An 18,427-nucleotide genomic window follows, 5' to 3' on the forward strand; every position below is an offset into this window, starting at 1 on the left:
TGGTTTTACTGTACCCGAGCTCCAGGTACTCCCAAAGAAAAGTGTTAATTCTTAATCCATGGAGTCCCTCCAATTAAATCCAGGGAAACAGGACTGGAAACTAAAAAGGCGTTCATTTTAATCGTACTGACTAACTGTCCAAGAGGATCTAGACTTCGATTTAAGTATTTTAAAGGAACACGCCTATGAAGACGATGAGGTTCAAGTTAGTGAGTTTTCTTTGAATCCAACGGCTTCCAATTCCTCTTTTTCTATTTCAACTTCTGCCCATGTTAGCTCAAGTAGTTCCACACGTTTGCCACCTTCACCTTCTTTCCAGACCCTGGAATGTAACAGATCGTCTCCACTGAAAAACAACCAGAATGCTGATTCTGTATTCCAGACTCAACATGAGGACAGAGATCTTCACTCTAGGCCTTCTGATGTAACAATCAAATTATCTCATTCATTGGATACTAACTTATCAAAGTCAAATAAACCTCTTGTTTATTAATATGCCGGTTGAGTCCTTTAGGGTCTGAGACTCTGAAGTTACCCAGACTAAAGTTGATTCAACATGTGCAACAAGAAACAACGTTCAGATATCCCAGAGAGAAGATCAGTTTTGGGAAAGGAATGATCTTCGAACAAGATGCCGGGAGGTGTCTAGTTCAATAGTTTTTTGTGTTTTGTTTAGAGACACTGTTTTCTCAAAGAAATCAGATGCCCCTAAACAGATAACATTTGTTCTCTTTTATACAAAATCACTTGATTGAGATCAATTACTTCAACTGATTTGTTACAAGTAGAATTTGCCATTGATACCCGCACTGATTTGGTGATTTTTACATCAAATTTGTTAATTACCTTTTTTTTTTTAGAAGAAGAAGCAACATTTTTTTTACTCTTAGGTTACGATAGATTCGAATGATAACAGCGCTATTAAAAAAAAAGCTTGTCAAGTTTACATAAAGAAGATGGCTTATATTCTAATAAGGATATGCTGAGAATTCGAGTTTCCCAAGACGGTGCTTCAAAATGACAGGTTTTGTTGCCCACAAATGTTGAACACTCATCAAATGTAATAACTGCCTGGCCGGCTGTTTCACATTCCTTACATGTGAATGGATCTAATACTGCAGGAAAATTAGAATTAGTTATTAACCGGTTAAGTATTATTTATTTGAACACTTGTGGGCATTCCCATCTTTTGATGAATTTCCCTTCTGCTTTTTATTCCATCGCCCTCTCAATTATCTGTCTCCAAGAAACGCGATTATTAGATGTCCCATTTATTGATGGTTACACCATTTATTTTTAATTATTGTGTATATATGGCCTTATAAAAGACGTGTACACATTTCCATCCGTATTACTACCTATACAACAGCACCATTTTTAATACTGTTGCTCAGAAGGGTCTGATGGGTAGGCCCTATGCGGGCCTTATTTGTGCAATACATAACAATTTAGGCATGGTGATCAATATTTGGAAGACGGCCCCAAGTGACATTTTGGGCATCAAATTGAGCTGGCTTGATTATGCCACTAATATCAAAAATTATTGTTTACTTCTAAATGTGTACTGGAATCTCAAAAAGCTATAACTTTGTTTCTAATTGTCCTCACTGATATTCTTGAAGAATGGTATTTAAACGTCTTTATACATGTGATTGTTTTGGGAGATTTTAATTGCGAGTGCTTCCATAGCAGGTTTTTTCTAACCTTCTTGCCTCAGTTTCGTTTCAGCAGTTTATTTCCTGTGGCAGGGCCTTTCGGAACGTGATGAATTTGTGCGGGCTTACCCTTCAAAATGGTTTCGTTCAGGGTGACATGCCACTGCATTATAGCTGCCACAATTATACTTATATTTATTTCAATCTTCTTTGGATTATATTTTTGTTTCCAACTCCTTATTTGACAGTTGTTCTAAACTGAACGTATTAGAGAAGAAGAAAAGTGATCACTCTTTTGAGCTTGACTACTGAGATTTTGATGGTTCCGAAAGTTAGAGAAGAAAATGCTATTTTTCATAGAAATTAAATCATCAGAATTCTGCTTTGTTGTGGAGGCCTTGCTTAGCGTGGCCTCTCAACAATTATTTAAGTGAAAGTATGGTCAAGGCAGAAAGGTTAAAAGATCCCCTTTACTTAGCTGAATATGGTCAGTCTTCTGAGAAGTCTGCTTATAGACAGGTCTAATGTTTTGGGTTATCATCCAAAAAATCATTGTTTTTAGACAACAATTCAAATGCGGTAAAAAGAAATGAGATTTAAAATTAGACAACTATCTTGTCTTCATCCTGAATTATATGTTAGGAGTGTGAAGTATTTAAAGCAAGTCTACAAAAATCGGTTCAAATCCCATAAGATGGCAGATGGGGAGCAGTGCAAGTGGGTCTAGGTCACATGGCCTAAGCCCCGCCCACATGGTGCCTTCCTGGTTGCAGCTCTTTTTCTCCACTTAGCGAGCCCTGCCACCTGGTGCCTTCTTGTTGCAGCTCTTTTTCCCTATTTAAGGAGCCCTCCAGCCTCTTTTCCTTTGCAGATGGGGAGCAGGTGCAAGTGGGTCTAGGTCACCTGGCCTAAGCACCATCCATCTTCTTAGACCTGCCTCTTCGTTTCTGCTCTTAACGGGCGTCTTTCGCCTGGGCGTCCGAAGCAAAGGGCAGATGAAGAAAAGGGCAATTCCTGTTTCAACCTGTTTGGACCAGGACGTCCCAGGGCCCGAACCACTGCTCAGACAGCACGTAACAATGCACAACATGCGTTTACTCCCTCTGTGCCACAGGCCAACCCCACCCCATCTGATCCCCCCGTGATGTTCCTTTGTGCCCTCCCTTCTCGCACACAGGTGTTGCCTGTTTTGCTTGATTCTTCTACCCTGCTCCCCCTCCCCCACCTCCAGCTCTGGTTTCCCCATCACCGTCTTGTGGCCAATGCTGGATTTGACTTTTATGGACTTCATTGATTCACGGTGTGTCAACCTTTCTCAACTCTCATGCTGGACTTCCTTTGCATCTTGTACTCATGGTGGCCCTGAATCATGATGTTCCCATATTCATCTTGTATGCTGGCTTGCAACATTATGTTTTAATACTGACTTCTGCAATTGTATTCGCTCTCCACTCTTGCTTCTCTACTCTTTTTGACTGCTTAGTCTGTTCTCTCTGCCTCTCCCTTTTCCCATCTCCTCCCCTTACTTTCTTCTATGCACTTACTCTATCAGAATTGCCCCTGGACCTAGTATGATAGCAACCTCGTCTGTCTCCTCCCCCCTGCCCTTACTTTTCGTTTTTTACTCCCCCTCTGAAATGTCGTCAGGCCTAGCACGATAGTCGCCTGTCTGTTTCCATTTCTCTCCCACTCTCCCCCTCCTTTCCTTATCTATGTCTTAGCTCTTGCATTATCTGAAATGTCGTCAGGCCGAATACAATAGTTAATATCACATCCTTACTGTTCATGGCCTGTAAGAATGTCATTGTATTTCCCCCTTCCCTCCCTTGCCTTGAAGCGCTTTGAAACACATTGTGTATGGGCGCTATATAAATAAACTATCATATCATATCATTACTGTGTGTGGACATTCCTCAGGGCAGGCTGCCTCACCTGCATGTATGCATTTCACATTGCATTCAATTTACAGGTGTCAGTACCACTAGGTAAATAGACTACTGGACAATGCAAAGCCAAGGATGGAGGGTGTGCGATGGTACTCAATGAATTCATGGAACAGACTACTGAAAACGCTATGCCCCATCTTAGTAGTCAGTGGTAACAGATCAAAAGAGTAAACCTGGATCTGACAAGCCAAGTCAAAGTTCAAGTGAAATACACACCTGATTAGATTATGCAAAATATAAAAACAGAACTGTGCAAGGATCAGTCAGTTTCGTGTAAACATTTAATAATTTTTTTAATTCAATTTTAAATGGCAATTTATTATGAATAACATTTCATATTTGAAATACGTTCTTCACACAATATATTTCTGTTGTTCCTTTCTTTGCCTTTCTGGCGATCACGGAGGCCCTAAACATATCGACAGATCGGCCATTGATCTATATTTTCAGAAACATAGAACCAGTAGGAAGGCAAGAAATGCCCCAAGCTAAACATGTGCTGTGCATTCAAAGTACCAGAAGGGATTACCACAATAACTGATCTCGGACCCAAATAACCAGACAGGCTCAAAGAATATGGCAAAATACTACTTTATTAATTGGCTCAGTAAAGTAGGGAAAGTTCGCTAACAGACAGATTGTAGCTTACACACTCTCAATGCATTTCAATTACACAAAAGGGTTTATACCTCAATGTACGTCAGCTATGACATCAGACGTGGCAAACATTAAAAACCAATCGGGCGGAGGGATTGGTTAAGGGGGCATATATACCTATAGTTCATTTAGGTGTTAGTAACATCATTGGCTGCCGCTTATCTGGCAGGCACGCCATGAACTACCACTAACTACGTATAATACAGATTAATAGCAGAATAACGGCAGCACATCGGCTTATGCAACAATGTATAGTCCGCCATTACATAGGCTCTCATTATTGGTTGGCACTCTTCTAACCTGGGACATTCGGCTCGTTAGCAGCACGTAACCAAAACAAAACCCAGGTGCTGGGAACAACGCCAGACAACTGCCCACATGGCTAATTAGCCTACCATCTCATCAGTTAGGCCCTAATCCAAGGCTGCTTCTTCGTAGTTGACCTTGCTGACTGTTCCATTCCTCTGAACTTTAAAGGGAGTGAAGGCCTATTGCTATCTTCGTCTAGAGCTTTATGAATAGGCCTTGTTTTCTGGTCTGGCACCAGGTGAGAGACCACCACAATTTTGTCCATCCTTCCCTTCTATAGTGCATTTTGGTTCAATCATATTAGGTGCTATTACTCTCTTCGGCCTCAGGAGACTGTTGCTCCTTCTTGCATGCGATCTCCATGTCTTGAATTGTACAATACTTGGCACTTGCAAATGTTCACTCCTTTACTTAATCTAAGAGAAACATGTTCTGCGTACATGGTTTATCCTCTTCGACTCCTTTCAAGCATTGCAGTTGCCTCTTGCTGTGTCGTCTTTGATCCCAAGCCAACACACATTGTTCTTGCATGAATCTGTATTCAAGTGCCTGTCAGCTCTGCAGACTTGGGTTTTCTCCTTCAGGCTTCTCGCTTACTGTTATACAAAGCTGACGTCCATTTTCTCATCATGGCTGCTTTACCCGTGTTCTTTTTTCTTAGTTTAAGCAAGCTTCTATATGTCTTATTTGCATTGCGTTTCTGCGTATATACATCCACTGCATCTCTCATCGCTTATCTTCTAAGTGCATATGATTTCTTTGTATTCGCATACATGTTCACCTTGTCACTTCAGTCAAGTCTTCAATCTTTAAGTATTCATATATTGTTTCAGTGCGCCCTCGTCTCCTCTCTTCATGATGTCACTTTACACTTATCAGTCTTCCCTTCTATGTTCAGTGGTGTCTGCAGACTTCCTTCTAATTCAGTTCAAGGGTACATTCAATACGGTTGTCTGAGTGCATAACATCTCTCATACCTTCGATGCAGTATTGGGATGATACCAGGTGTCATGCACAGTGTCTTCTTGCTGTTCTTCCAATATGATGGAGGTGAGGAGGTAGGCTCTATAGTCGACGTGTACACCTGCCTCTCTACATTCCACCTCTGGTCAGGTCCTCGAGCACCTCCTCAATTTTCTTCACCTTTTCTTCACATTGTGGTTTCTTTGGAATCCACATCTTTGTCACCCTCCTTAGGTCAGCTGCATTCTTTATATGTTCATCCACACTCCAGGTCATATGGCAACACTCCCCAGTCGGTTGACAGAACACCCAACGTCCCACATAGTTCTTATGATCCTTGGGATAGTACAACTTTGTTCCCGGGGTGCCAGAGTACTTCCGTTTAGGTGCTCATGGGTGGTGCTTTCGGTCTGTGTATGCTCGTCAGTCACAGCATTCACAGTGATCATTATCTTCATCCCAATAGCTTTCTTTGCTGTCTTCTTGCACTAGCCAATAGTTATCCTTATAAGACAGAATCCCAGCAACACTAACACTAGTATTGCTCAAAGCAGTTTGAAGGCATACGCCAGCCAGGTTGGAACCCACGAGAATAGAGCTGAAAACCAATCTCCAATTTCGGTCTCATCTACTTCTTCCACTATTTTCACAAGCAGGGTCGACAGCATAGTTATTGCTTCTGTCAGGGTTCCATTTTATACATCATGGGCAGCTATGTATGTACAGCAAGAAGGCCCGACCTTGGCGCACACACCACCTTCCAATGCTGTATTTAAGTCCAGGACATACTTGTACTGGAGGGTCATGAGTCTTATGGCCCTCAATTCTTCTCTAATCGTATTAAATCCATTTATTGTCATGTTAATTGTTTGTAGAAGCTCCCAGCACGTGATTTGTAACCACTTGCCGTTCATTGCAGTTAGAATTGCTGGCATGAATATGGCTGTAAATATTACTGCCGTCCAGATTTGTGCTCATCTGGTGTCCCGTGATAAGCTTCTATTGATTTTGCTGAAAAATAGTTCTCTCTCTTCTGTCGGATGAGGTTGAGCGACCTCTTCTTCCTTTAGGGTGCATCCATTTTCAGAAAACTGTCTATGTGGAGATCACTTTGGGGAATCACCAATGCAGGAACATGGATTATCACTATAGAACATATTCCTCCCCAATTTTTAGGTAGTTTCACATAAGATTTAGCTCCACAGGCCCAATAGTGGTCCAATAGTATGGCAGTTCCTTCATTCATTCCTGGTACATTAATTATTTGCTTGCATCCTTTATTATCTCCAACTTTGGCCAGTCCCCTGTTTCTGAAAAACAGTCAGACATTCTTCACCGGTAGTATGGATACAGGTCCTGCTTCATTTTCAACCCATGTTCATAATTTTGAATACTTGGCCCATTCCTTTAGGCATTCATCGTTCACTATTTGCTGCACGATCTGTATTGGTGCTGTCATCAATAAGTGTGCACTGCATGCTAACATTCCTTCTTCCCATCCTGTCTGGTGGCTACTCGTCCATATACCAATAGCGGAGGTCTCTCCCAGCATCCTGGCAATCCTGGTGTTTCCCATGTGTCTGCACAACGCAGTCTCTTTTGTTCAACAATCCTTATCTGTTCTCCAGTCGGACCGCTGAATGAGTATAGGAGCATTCTGCTTTTCCAACCTGGGTCTTTCTCAATTTTCATGACAAGAGGACAATCTTCCTTCAAATTGTCCTCTTGTCATGCATACTGGTAGATGACTAAGGTACTTTACATCATGTATACATATTTCTCTTGCTATAAATGTTCTTGCTGTGCTCATGGTATAAGGGATGAGAGAACATACAAAGCAGCTCTCATCTGATGTTCTTCTCCCCACTTCCTCCACGTGCCAATACCATGTGAATGATCAAGGTATGGAAAAAGTTACTTACCTGTAACTGTTCTTCTCCAGCATGGGTCTGGCATGGATTCACATGCTCATGAATATTCCCCGTCGTCAGGCGGGGAATCCTCGGTAAAGAAAAAATCAGTATCAGTTTCGTTTCTGATCTGTCTTTCGTAGTAGTAACCAATCACTGATCTCTGCGTCATACTGACCACAGCCAATGACTGCCCTCTACCTAAGCCCCGCCTCTGGCAGCCATCTTCAGATTTGGTAGTACGTGAAGAGGCACTATGACCAAGTGAAGAGCCGCAGAGGGGTAGGTGGGAGGGTTCGCATGTGAATCCATGCCAGACCCATGCTGGAGAACAACAGTTACAGGTAAGTAACTTGTTCCTTCTCCAGCATGGGGTCTGGCATGGATTCACATGCTCATGAATATAAGAATAAATAGCAGTACACACATGCACAACCACGGGGGGTGGCAAAAGGCTCAACATTAAGCAATACAAAAAACTCAACATTAAGCATCTCTTACCTCCTCACCAGGCTCACCTTAAGCGAACAGGTTGCGCAGCACTGCTTGGCCGACCCTGGACTCGTCCCTGGAATCCCGATCGACGCAGTAGAATCTCGTGAAGGTGTGCGTCGACCTCCACATAGCAGCCCTGCAGATGTCCAGCAGGGGCACACCAGATAAGAACGCCGTAGTAGCAGCGATCGCTCTGGTCGAATGGGCTCTCGGACGGCCTGGCAGCGGTCGGTTAGCCAACCGGTGGCAGTGCAAGATGCAGCCGGAGAGCCATCTGGAAATAGAAGACTTCGAGAGCCTTCCCTTGATTCAAAGGTCCAAAGTTCACGAACAGCTGTGATGTCCTCCGGAAACTCTTCATGCGGTCCACGTAGAACTTCAGCGCTCTAGCCACATCCAGCGAGTGCAAAGTCCTCTCGGCCGGCGACGAAGGAGACGGGAAGAAAACAGGTAACACCAAGGGCTCGTTAAGATGGAAGTCCGACGGCACCTTGGGCATAAAGGAGGGGTGCGTCCTAAGCACCACCCTCGAGGCATGGAAAGTCAAGTACGGTGCTTTGCAGGATAGGGCCTGGATCTCTCCCACTCGTCGTGTGGAGGTAATGGCCACCAGGAATGCAGTCTTCCACGACACAAACTTCATCGGTGCAAAGTGCATCGGCTCGAATGGGGGCCCCATGAGCCTGGTCAGCACCACGTTAAGTTCCCACGCCGGGGCCGGAGCCTTCACCGGCGGGAACGACCGGAACAGTCCTTTCATAAACTCTTTTACCAGTCGATGGGACCACAGGGACGTCCGTCCTGTGGTTCCGGTATATCTGCAGATCGCCGGCAGATGAATCTTAATGGAGGCATGGGCTAGCCCAGCCTTTGCCAGCGATAGCAGGTACGGCAGCACTTGAGGGGCCGTAATCCGTAGGGGGTTAATCTTCTGTGCTCGGCACCAGACAGAGAACCTCTTCCACTTATGACCGTAGCATTTGAGAGTCGAGGACGCCCTGGCCTTTGCAAGAACCTCTCTGCAATCGGCCGGTTTATCGTAGCCTCCAAACTCTAGCGCTGCAGGAGCCAAGCCTGCAGGTTCAGCGACGCCGGATCGTGGTGGAAGATGGCGCCTCCTTCTCTGGAGAGAAGGTTCACGTCCGCCGACAGCTTGATGGGAGGGGACGTTGACAAGTCCAGAAGGTCCGGGAACCAGATCTGCCTCGGCCACGTCGGTGCGACGAGGATCATCCTGCACCGGGACCTCTTGAGCTGGCTGATGAGTCGAAGCAGCAAAAGCAACGGAGGGAACGCATACAGGTATAGGCCGTCCCAGGGGAACGAGAACGCATCGCCCATGCTTCTCGGCTGGGGAAACCTGCTGGCGAACCTCTTGCACTTCGAGTTCGTCGCTGTTGCGAACAGGTCGATTTGGGGTTTGCTCCATCGTCGGAAGACTTGATCCACCTGATCCTGGCGCAGTTCCCACTCGTGACACGCGCGCAGCTCCCTGCTGAGCGAGTCGGCGATGGTGTTGCTTTCTCCTGCCAGGTGGAAGGGAACCAGGAACATCCCCTGGGCGACCGCCCAGTGCCACAGATCCTGCGCCTCCTTGGATAGGGCTGGGGATCTGGTGCCTCCCTGCTTCCGTATGTAAAACATTGTCGTGGTGTTGTCCGTGAAGATCCGCACCACCTTGCCCTTGAGCGACTGGAGGAACGATTTGAGAGCCCAGAATACGGCTCAGAGTTCCAGGACTTTGATGTGCAGGAGCCTCTCCTCCGGGAGCCAGAGGCCTCTTGCGTGGAGATCTCCGGTGTGGGCGCCCCAACCTTCCAGGGAGGCGTCCGTCGTCACCGTCTCCTGGTACGCCGGCATCTGAAAGTCCTTGCCCGCCGTGAGGTGCGCTCGAACGCCCCACCACTGAATCGCCCGCCGGAACACCTCGTTGAGGGGGACCCTGTCTTCGAAGGTGCCCGTCGCTTGCATCATCCTCAGGAGGGACTTGATGGACCTCACCCTGGCCACCTCCGTGGCTAGCAGGCGCTGCACTTTGCCTAGAATGGTCTTCGTCCTTTCTTCCGACGGGGCCGCCAGGCGCCTCACTGTATCGAGCTTTGCTCCCAGAAACAGGGCCACCTGCGACGGCACCAGGTGGGACTTTGGGTAGTTTATGGCGAATCCCAGGTCTGCGAGTAGCTGGACGGTCCTCGCAGTGTGTTCGACGGCGAGTTCCCTCGTCCTTGAGCGGATGAGCCAGTCGTCCAGGTAGGGGTAGACCTGAATCCCCTGCAGGCGCAGCCGCGCCGCCACTGGTGCTAGGCACTTGGTAAAGACCCTGGGGGCCGACTTCAATCCGAACGGTAGTGCTCTGAATTGGTAGTGGCGTCCATGGACGGCGAACCTGAGGAGCTTTCGGTGACTTTTGAGGATGGGAACGTGGAAGTATGCATCCTCCAGGTCCAACGACGATAGAAAGTCGCCTTCCTCCAGCTGACCCAGTACGTGCTGGAGGGTGACCATCCTGAACTTTTGTGACCTGATGTATTTGTTCAAACGACGAAGGTCCAGGATGGGGCGCCAGCCGCCCGTCTTCTTCCTGACGAGGAAGTACCTTGAGTACACCCCGGACCCCCGGAGCCTCTTGGGGACAAGCTCGAGGGCGCCTTTCCTGAGCATCGCCCGTACTTCCAACAGCAGTTGCGGGACGTGATTTTCCTTCCTGGCCACAGGTGGAACGTGAGGGCACTTCTTCAGGAATTCGATAAGAGTGTCCTCTTGCCAGGGTATCCAGCACCCAACGGTCGATGGAGATGGACTTCCACACGCCGACGAACTTCGTCAGCCGGCCTCCCACCGGGGTGCTTCGGTGGGGGCCCGAGACCACGGCCGGTTCAGTCCTGCTTGGAGGTGGTGGCCTTGCCGCCCTGGCCACCTTGCCGACGGCGGAGAGGTGCTCCCTGCTTGCCGCGACCCCTGTAGGCCTCCTGAGATGAGGAGCGTGCCGCCTGCCAGGAGGACGACGAGCCACCGCTGGATCCCTTGGAGGCACCCTGTCTGCCTCCGGAGCTCCGAAAGGGCCGTCGTTGCTGAAGGGCTCCTAGGGCGCGGGCCATCTCCGTGTCCGTTTTTATGGCTTGGAGGGATTCGTCCACCGCCTTCCCGAACAAGTTGCTGCCGTCGAACGGCATGTCCAACACCCTGGTTTGGACGTCCTGACGGAAGTCGGTCGCCCGGAGCCAACCCCGTTGTCGTAGGCAAACACCGTTGCCCAGCTAGCGGAACCCAGTATCGGCAATATCGGTTGCCACCGTTATGGCGTGGTCCGACGCCACCTCACCCTCTTGCAGTATTTCCAGGGCCTCAGACCTCTTGTCGTCCGGCAGGAAGTCCAATATGGGGGCCAGCTTAAACCAGAGCTCCCTGTCGTAACGGGCCACGATCGCCAGGGCGTTGGCCGCTTTGATCGTCGTCGCCGCTGCCGAAACGACCCGCCGCCCCATGGCGTCCAACTTCTTTCCCTCGCCGTCCGGTGGGGAATTCGACGTCGAGGCTCCTGACCCCGCCGCTTTCTTCTTCGCCGCCGCCGAGACGACCGAGTCTGGCGTTGGCTGGGCCCTGAGGCACAGGGGAGCGGTTTCGGGGACCCGGTACTTCTTCTCGTACCGGTCCCGTTTGGCTGGTGCCATGGAGGGGTTTTTGAGAACAGACAGGCCCTCCTCCCAGATGTCATCGATTAGAGGCACCGCAATGACAGTCTTCCTCTTGGCCTCCCGGCGCTGATAGAGGAAACCTTCCTTTTTCTGCTCCTCCGGGCAGAGCTGGAACAATTCGGACGCCCTGGCGATCATGGCGTGGAATGAGACCCGTTCCGTCATCGTCGCCGTCGCCCTCAGAACCCGTCGTTGAGCCCAACGCACCGTCATCTCCCGACTCGTGGGAGGATGAGGAGGGAACTGTAGGCCTTACGGGGTGAGCGGAGGAGAGGGTTGGGTCCTCCGTCATTTGTTCTGAGGACTTCCCGATGGGCCAGGTTGCGGGTCCTCCGGCCTGGGCCGTGGGAATCTCGTCCTTATCTCAGAGCATAAGGACTGGATGGCAGACAAAATGGCCGCCGAGCCATCCTGAGGCCTAGGTTCCGGCTGCGCCGGAAGGGAAGGTTGCTCTTCCTCGCCATTGTCGTCTTCCTCGGTTATCTCCCGAGGTTCTTCCTTACGGGATCGAACCTTCTCGAATTGGACTTCGAGGTTCCTCACGGCCTCGGTCAGTTCCTCCTCCGAGGCTGACTGAGCTCGAGGAGGCTACCGTGCCCCCCCTCGCTTCTTCCATCATGGCGGCCACGACGATGGGCTGAAAAGAGGATTCCCTCCTTGGCGGCAGGGAAACTCTAGTCCCGGAGGCAGTCTCCGCTGGCGGGGTCTCTGCCGGCTTGGCCAGAGTCGCCGCGATCGCCTCGATAGAGGCCTTTGCCTGCTGGGTAGGGGCCCTCACCACCTTAGGTGCGTCCCGGGCCTTCTCCTTCGGGGGAGGGGCGACGCCTCGCTCCCCCTCTTCCGAGATTGGACGGGGCTTCTCCCGAAGCTTACCCGGGGTCTCGGACTTCCTCTTCCCCGAACCAGAGCGCTGGCTCGTGGTTGACAGTGCCGGGGAAGGTGCGCCCTGTCTGGCGACCAAAGAGCCCGACCTTTCGGCGCTCCTGGAGCCAGCAGACTCGCGGCGCTTGGCCTGGTGTTGGGCCCCCGTACAGGACTTAGAAGCCCGCTCGGACCCTTTCTTCTTCTTCTCACCCGTTGAGCCCTTCTCCAACCAGCTGGCGAGACGGGATCGACGGTCCCTCATGGTCCGCTCCGACAAGTTCTTGCAGAACTGGCAGTCCTTCTCTACATGAGTCTTGTCCCCATGAAGACAGTAGAGGCATTGCGAATGTTCGTCTTCCTTAAACACATTCTGCAGCCCGCATCCAAGGCAGCTGCGAAACAGCTTGGGTCCGGGCGACGAACTCGCATCCTGGGCCATCTCGAAGTAGGCCGCGAATCTTCTGGAATCCTCCAAGAAGTTGATTTGACGAAATTTTCACCCTTGAGGGGCGCAGGAAAATCCCGCAACGGGTAGCCGTTAACGGGAGTAGAAACGGTGGAGCTTGAGGCTCGATTAACCGAAAAAATGTGAAAATTCACCTGAAAAAGCGCGAAACACGCAGTAAAAGCTCGAGAGCTAAGCTCGAGGACTCCCAACACTTGAACGTGTGGTAAGAATCTGAAGATGGCTGCCAGAGGCGGGGCTTAGGTAGAGGGCAGTCATTGGCTGTGGTCAGTATGACGCAGAGATCAGTGATTGTTTACTACTATGAAAGACAGATCAGAAACGAAACTGATACTGATTTTTTCTTTACCGAGGATTCCCAGCCTGACGACGGGGAATATTCATGAGCATGTGAATCCATGCCAGACCCCATGCTGGAGAAGTATTTATATCCTCATGATCTTCTCCAGCATCCCTCTTAAGTCGGATAATTTTCTTGGAAATATCAAGGAAAATATCACTAGTACTTTTGTTAGGGATAGAAGTAAATGTTTCATTGGTAAACACACATCTGTATTATAGAACATTTGACGAAAAGCTATAATAATAAGAAAATAAAGACTGCACATTGTACAACACGTAACCACAAGAAAGATTGCAGAAGAATGCATACGTCTTACTGCTTTTTGTGTATTAATAGGTCTTCCTGCTAGCAACGCGTCTTTCACAAACTGGAAAATTTCCATTGCCTTTTATCAATGCGTAATTCCTCTTACCCTTTATAACAATCACATTCTTTTCGTACTATTATTGCAATGATGATCCTGCAAAGATAGACTGTTTTTAGGATTTCCCAAAAGTGTAACAATATCAACGTGCTGTCTCCTATCCTAGAGTTGGATAAGATCGAAGTATGTATACAAAAACAGAATGCAGAAATGTGTGTAACATTATAGGCAACGTGTCATGTGTGGTCTTCGTGTTCCATCTACAAAGCACTGTCTCTTTAGTCTAACTGGAATTGTTCAGTGAACACTGCAAAGTTCGTTCTTTTCCCTTTAAAGTTAGGATTAATCAAAATTTCAAGTTGTTTTAACTTCATCTGTTCTTTTTGGCTCTTGGTAGCCGATCTCGTATGCATTCGCAGAAATTCTTCTCTTGCTTCACTGTCAGTGGGTGCAGGAGGGGTAAGGGTCTCTCCTTAGTAAAGCTTTAGGTCATTCAGGTGCAGCCAAGCTTTTCTTCCTTCGATCATCACTGTGGTGGGAGTGACCCCCTCTACTAGGTATGGTCCTTCAAAATGGGGCTTATTCCAAGTGGTACGAAATTCTTTACAAGCAATTGGTCACCAGGGTAGAAACTAGGTTGCTTTAACAATCTACGGGATCAATTGTTTGTGTGTCTTCTTCACTCTTCTTCAACCCTTCCCTCCTTGATCTGTTGGTAAATAAAAGAAACACTAGCGTTCATATTTGTCAAATAATCACGCATCTCATCACCTAATGTTTTTGCTACACTATAGGCATTAGTTTCTATTAGAGTGGGAGGAGCAAGAGGCAGTCTCATGCGGCGTCCAGTCACCAACTCATGAGGAGTCAGGTGGTGATCTGTGCCAGGCTGGTTTCCCAGTGCAAATAATGCAAGGGGTAGGCAATGTAGCCATTCCTTCTTCAAAAAAGTAATCTTAATCTTAGCTATCCTTTCTTTAAGGAGTCAGTTTAAACACTCAGAGATACCTTTAACCTGTGTTTATGGGCAGATGAAAACTTTTGCATTATGCCTAATAGAATTACTATCTGTTCGAACAATTCATTTACAAAATGCAGCCCATTATCAGACTGCAGGACTTCGCACACACCCCATCTAGGAAACACCTCACGTACAAAAAACTTGCCAGCATATGTAGCATCGGGGTGCGTGCATTGACCTGCCTCAATCAATTTGGAAAACAGACATACTACCACTAACATGCATCTGTAACCATTGCATGTTTGTAATATATCCACATAATCTATATTTAGATGCTGAAAAGGACCATTAGGTGTGGGGATTGCTCCTCTCACTATTCGCAAAGTGTGCCCTGCTGTGAATTTCTGGCAGTTCATAAACTGTGCAACATGTTCTAATATATTTGGTGAAAACCAGTCTCCCGCGATCACGGCAGCAATACTCTCTCTGGTTGCATGCGTGGGATAGTGAAGCTCCTCCAGCGCCACTTTCAATAATGCTAGAGGCATAACTGGCTTTCCAGTACCATCTTGTATCCATATAGCCTGTGTGGGGGATAAAGAACACCCCTGTCTTTTCCATCAATCCTGCTCTTCCTGTGGAGCTCGGCCTCTTGCAGCTCAATTAACTGTACAATGGACAACATTAAAACTGCCTTTCACCATCATAGCATCGCCCTGACATTTGTTCAACACTTTCTACTTCAAAATCAGAAATATTTGGAAAACATGCTGCCTTTTTCGCTTCAACATTTACGGCTTTGTTACAGCAAGAAATCAGGTCTACTCTCATACTATGGGCTGTGCATTTCACCATGGCGATAGCCAATGGGAGTTTTAAATCCTTAATGAGTTTGTCCAATAGAGACGCATGTTGCAATGGTCTGCCGCCTGCGCAGAGGAAACCCCTCCTTTTTTAGCGTGACCATTCTGCATGTACATTTGACGTCACATACACTGTCACTACTTCATTTCGTTGGAGCGCTGCAGTAAGCGCCACTAATTCCGCAGCCTGTGCTGAACAATGTGAAGGCAATCTTGCACTAAACACTACTTCAAATTCACCACTGTATTTTTAACTTCTGCTGATCCTGTATGTCTTTCTCCTGTCGTTTGATACATTTTCGAAAAACCATCAATGAATAGGATTTCCCCCCCCTCCAAGAGCATTTTCTTTAACATGGGGAATATCGTCATAAAAGTATACGTTGTGCAGTCATGTACTGTGAAAGCATCATGAAGTATGACACAGACAACAGACTTCAAATTTAAACAAAAGATGTTTATTGAACTGATACGACAGGATGGTTGGAGGCCTAACTTACCCTATACTAATGTGGGTTTTCCCTACCTGAACAAAACTAAGGAAAGTCTGTGTCACAGAGTTCAACTTAAAAGTCTATTCTTGTCCAAAACCTATCCTTGTCCTCACAACTATAGTAAACCAATGTGTTGGGATGTTAAAACCCAAAAGAAACATTGTTTAACTCAAAGTTCTGAGCTTCTTCCAGCTCACAGCTTTCTCTCAGCTCTCCTTCCCCAAGCAGAATGATCCATGAAAGAAAACATCTCAAACGTTACCACATTCCAAGATAGCCACCGACACCAGAGAGATGTGTCGACATCTTCTCGTACGGTCCGGAGCTCTATCATGGTTTTCCACCTCCCCAAAGCCTTAGGAAGCCCCATCTAGGAGCTAGACCGAAAGCAGCAGATCCCTGGGCCATTGTCATGATGCCTACCTCCAAGGAGCCAGGTCCGACCCAGCAACCCCAGAGGCAGGCATCATTTCCCCCAGGGAAGTGCCAGCGGGCCCAAGCTGGGGCCCTTTGTCACAGTCCTGGCGCCTTAGGCGCCAGGCTCATGTTGGACCCCTGTCCTGGCGCCTTAGGCGCCAGGCTCATAAAGCTAGACATGTGCTCAAGTGTTTTAAGGTGCACTTACCTGATGCAGACCATGCTGCTACATCCAGGCCCTCTTGAGGCCTGAATGGAACTACTTTACCTGTGGAACTACTTTCCCCTGGGTGTGGTCGGGGAAGGATACATACCTGGAACTTCATCCAAAGCTATTTAAACCACGCCCGATCAGCAACTCACGCTTCGTGTTGTTCTGCTCCTCGCAGCATGACGCTCACCGTGTCAGCTCCTGCATCTGGACTTCAGCCACGCCTGTCAGCATCCTGAGTCACCTGCTAAGAGAGAATTGGAGAGCGAGAAGACCTTACCTGCTAAAGCTGCATCACGGAGACTTCACACCGACGATCCTGAAAGGGAAGACATCATTTTAAAAGCATTTCGCTTCGATCGCTGCAGCGCTGCATTTCACTCACCTTTCCTGGGCACCTCCATCTTCAGCAGCGATCATGCGGATCCGCAGCCACTTCCCAGAGCCTAGAGAGAAAAAGACAAGAACACAAGGTGAAAGAAGGAAGGGAATAGGAAAAGCTCAGTTTTCTTCTAAGACTTACCTGTTGGGTCATTCCCATTTCATTTCGGGTCCTGCCGCTTCCTGGCATTCCGGACCCCGGCCCCTATGGGGAAAAAAGACAAAGACATTGAATGAGCGAATGCAAAGACATTACCCGAACGCTTACCTGTCATTTACTGGAACTGCACGTTTCACTTCGGGTCGGCGCCATATCTCCGGCATTCCGAACCCCGGCCCCTAAGGGGAAAAAGACATAAGCGTTAGCGCTTGCTGCAATAAGACAATGAACATTATTATTAAGCTTGAACTTTTGAACTTGCTACAGAACTCTTACAGCGCCTTACCTGAATAGTCAAGCTTATTTGAACTCCCATCAAACCTCAATCCAGTGAAGTAACTGGGTTTCAACGCGCCCCTGCATCAGAAGCAGGATGGAGAACTCATCCTTCCAGACCCTAAGGTGAGACTTCACGGGGAATCGAGGAAGGGTATCGTGGAGGGTTGGAAGGGAGTGGGAGGCTTGAGCATTATTCCGTCAGTAGGTAATACTCCCTTTTCACGCAGAGGGGAATATTCCTGCGAGCCAGTGAGTCCATCTTCAGAGTCCTGTGCTTCACCATAGAAGAAGCATCAGCACTCGAAGCCAGACCTGCGCCTCCGTGGGAATCAGGTGAGCGTGACAGAACGCGAAGCCTACCCACAATTTCCCACCCGGGCGCTATGGAGACTTCCGAGACAGATCAGCTGGCCCAGCTTTTGGGAGAATTACGGGCAGAAGTGCACTCAGCCCGCCAGGAGACTAACGCTCTCAAAAGAGAACTGATCCTATCCAAAGAAAGAACAGGTGACCTGGCCAAAAGGTTATTGCAGGCCCAGGCAGGGCACACTCCTTTACCTAATTCCAGAGATAATTCCACATCAATGGGTTTGAATAACCCGATACAAATCAATCTACCTGGACACATGCCTTTGGCCCCGCCTGAACGTTTTGCGGGGGATCCCAAGAAATATGCCGTCTTTATGAACCAATGTCGTTTACACTTTCTATGCAGACCCGGGGCCTTCCCCAACGACCAGACCAAGGTAGCCTTTATACTATCGTACCTCAGTGGCAGTGCCGCCGATTGGTCTATTCCATTGGTAAATCAGGATGATCCCCTTCTCCAGAATTTTCAGGGTTTCCAGGCCAGCATGGAAAGATTGTTTGCTCGACACTCTCAAGGACAGGCCCTTGATAACGAACTGCTATCCTTACGACAAGGTAATCAGGATCTTCTGTCCTACGTTGCCACCTTTAATAGACTGGTTGTGGAAACTGGATGGCCAGAAAA

General features: G+C 48.1%; 1 protein-coding gene across 1 annotated transcript in view; it reads right to left on the reverse strand.

Moving 5' to 3' along the window:
• The window catches only part of RIOX1 (ribosomal oxygenase 1), a 603,487-nt gene that overhangs the window by 359,138 nt on the left and 225,922 nt on the right, over nucleotides 1–18,427 (reverse strand). The window lies entirely within an intron of this gene.

The sequence above is a fragment of the Ambystoma mexicanum genome, chromosome 4q (assembly GCF_040938575.1).
Source record: "Ambystoma mexicanum isolate Mex_15411 chromosome 4q, UKY_AmexF1_1, whole genome shotgun sequence".
NCBI lineage: Eukaryota > Metazoa > Chordata > Amphibia > Caudata > Ambystomatidae > Ambystoma > Ambystoma mexicanum.